Here is a 3,102-nt window from a genome sequence, read left to right as displayed (position 1 = left end):
GTCTCTGTTCTTCAGTTATCCCACGGACACACACCATACCTTGTCTGCACGCTGTATGTATACAAATCCGAATCACCAGCGCACTGGCACCACCTCTGTTCCTTCACTTGATCAGCCCGACTTCGAATCCCCTCTTGGGCGATAAAATCCAACCTTTTTGCTTCATTCCACGCTGGCGCCCACGTGGCAGTGGAGTCCCACCTGTCTGTGTCTCTGTCTAACTTCAGCTCGGTATAAACCACCTTTTCCTTTCTCTGTTTATCTAAAATCCCAGAAAATGCTTTTACCTTGCAAAATTAATAACTTTTAATCTGTAACTCCAAATAAAACATGTTATATATGAAAATTGTTCAGAAAAACATGAGGAACATGATTATGCCATCCATTCATCTGTTTGCATCTTGCATCATGTTGCGTGTTGATAGTCGTACAAATCCGAATCACCAGCGCACTGGCACCACCTCTGTTCCTTCACTTGATCAGCCCGAGTTCGAATCCCCTCTTGCGCGATAAAATCCAACCTTTTTGCTTCATTCCACGCTGGCGCCCACGTGGCAGTGGAGTCCCACCTGTCTGTGTCTCTGTCTAACTTCAGCTCGGTATAAACCACCTTTTCCTTTCTCTGTTTATCTAAAATCCCAGAAAATGCTTTTACCTTGCAAAATTAATAACTTTTAATCTGTAACTCCAAATAAAACATGTTATATATGAAAATTGTTCAGAAAAACATGAGGAACATGATTATGCCATCCATTCATCTGTTTGCATCTTGCATCATGTTGCGCGTTGATAGTCGTACATATTCACCTCACATATATGCGGAGTATTTCGGATTTCCAACTAGCGATTTCCCTGCTCCGTTTAATATTGAAGTAGCTCACCCCTGCCATGATATGCCATGATATGCCATGCTAATCAACACTTAATTTTGTCGGTAGAAATGCAACTCCAACCTAATTTGCTTGTCCGGGGTTCCGATTCCGCTTAATTTGGATAATTGCATTGCACCATCTTTGCCATGTCATGCATATCATCTTGATCATGCTGGATCTTCTTTATCCGTAGTAGTAAGACTTGCATACGTTGTTTGTTCCAGCATTTCCTTCTTCCCGGATAGGATCACGAAGTGGTGTTGTGAGATACGACGAGTTCTCCGACAAGTTCTTCTGCAGCTTTCCACAGGCGAGCCCACCCCTTCACCTATTTTACTTTTACATGCTCTTTTGATCTATTGCTATCCTTATGTTGCGATTCTGTTGTGTCACGTGTCCTATCCACCTGTTACCTATATGTCCGAGATACACCTCCTCGCCCTACCTATTGTTTGTTGTTTGCCAGCTTTGCGAGTCGTAGGCGTGTTTAGGTTCTGTTGTTTATCTCGATCTGTTATCGGGATATGTTGGGTTGTTGGGAGGTTATCACATGCTATATCAGTTGTTGGAGATACACAAGCTTTACTTTATTGTTAACAACTAAATTGTAAGCAGAGGCATCTGTGAGCCCCTTTGCGAAAGCATTGGAACTTTGACTTGCTAATGTCCCCTAGGACCCGAGTTCTTGTTATCTGTTCCGAGATTGAGCGCTCTACCCGTACGTGGGGGAGTGGGACCCCCATCACCCACTACCTTTCCTCGAGTCTGTTGATTGGGAGCCACAACCTTGGTTTTATTTGCCCATATGCACGATGCACGATTTACTTCCTGTTGCCTTCGGGTGTTTATTTCTGTACTGTACTCATAACGCGGATAGACTTATCTTGTGCCTGGTCGTAAGTGCCCGCCTGGACTATGTCGCAAACCTCTGGGTCCGTATCGGAGTACGGCCGAACTTCGTCACGGGTAGCTTAGTTGGGTGGCTCCCATTAAACTTTCTCTTGCATTGGGAACGGTCTTGTTGTGAGACTCCACCTGTAGTAAGTGGGTTCGAGCATGCGTATGGTTACATTTGGGCAACCCCTGCAGGGTGTACATCTTATCGATAAGCCGTGTCCGCGGTTATGGACGACTTGGAATTGTATAGCTTGATCATAGAACAACTTACACCTTATTTCCTGTTGTTAATAAATTGCTAATAACACCCTTTCAAAAGTGTGTGTGCCTTTGCAATACCTCTTGGCGAAGGGGGATCGCATCGGCTGTGTTATGTTTGCAGAGTATAGAACTGTTACCTTGTGCGCTCTCTTATCTTCTCTGAGTAGACGGATGTTGTAGCGTGTCTCTATTGGATAGTAGCTTTGCTGCCGCTAAACTCCACATATAGCCGGGTGAAATTTATACCGCCCACCAGCGAGCATAGCTGGTCTTGTCTCGCAAGTACGTGCCAATGGTACTTACCCTCGCCTTCCTTTCTTTTTGTCTCCTCCCCCTTCTGTCGGCAACCGATGGCCCGACTTTGACAGGTACGAGATGATGACGTTAGCAAGGTTACCCTTCCGGCTTGGCCTGGGCAGGGTTATGGACGCCACTGGTTATCTTCAGGACTCTTAGTCCAATTTGTATCTTTTCCGTACTCGGACGTATTAGGTCTTCTGTATGATTTGGATCTTTGTATGTATATTTGTATCTTGACTCGTTGGAGTCGTTGTTGTAATATATGTATCTTGTGGGCTCTATTGTAAACCTGTTGTAATGTTACCGCTCGTGTTAATTCCTCTGGCATCACGTGTGTGATTCGTCGCGCACGTCGTGTCGGAGGGCGTCTCTGAATCGATATCATGCGGATTTCGGCGGGTTCGCTGGGATCCTCATGGTACCGGTTCTGGGGCGTCACAACCAAGAACACCAAGAACAGCTAGAACAAGAAGAACAGCCAGTGCTGTTCAACCTGTCCAAACTCACCACTAAACCAAACCAAGAATCACAAGCCACAAGGAGGAGCAGGGCAAGTCAAGCAAACCACCAGAAGCAAAACCTCTACACCAACACACTATTTCTAGGAGCTGGAGTGAGGTATACATATAATCATGAACATACCAAATGGTTTTGTTCATTAATTGCACAGGCATGATATCAAGCACACCAAAAGGGTAGGAAGCCCTGTTTGTGTCATCATATGGCTATCTAGTCATTTGGTACAAGCAAACATAGAAAGAACCAGTAGGAA

At 45.0% G+C, this 3,102-nt stretch overlaps 1 long non-coding RNA gene across 1 annotated transcript; it reads left to right on the top strand.

Annotated features, from left to right (window-relative positions):
- Nucleotides 1-435: 435 nt before the first annotated feature.
- On the top strand, nt 436-2,611 carry LOC127323174 (uncharacterized). Its single transcript, XR_011750020.1, has 2 exons — nt 436-599; nt 1,097-2,611. It is a non-coding gene; the product is annotated as an uncharacterized lncRNA (long non-coding RNA).
- The last annotated feature ends 491 nt before the right edge of the window (nt 2,612-3,102 follow it).

The sequence above is a fragment of the Lolium perenne genome, unplaced genomic scaffold, assembly GCF_019359855.2.
Source record: "Lolium perenne isolate Kyuss_39 unplaced genomic scaffold, Kyuss_2.0 unplaced11, whole genome shotgun sequence".
Lineage (NCBI taxonomy): Eukaryota > Viridiplantae > Streptophyta > Magnoliopsida > Poales > Poaceae > Lolium > Lolium perenne.
The sequence above is the reverse complement of the archived record's forward strand: the minus strand, read 5'-3'. Positions and strand labels throughout refer to the sequence as shown.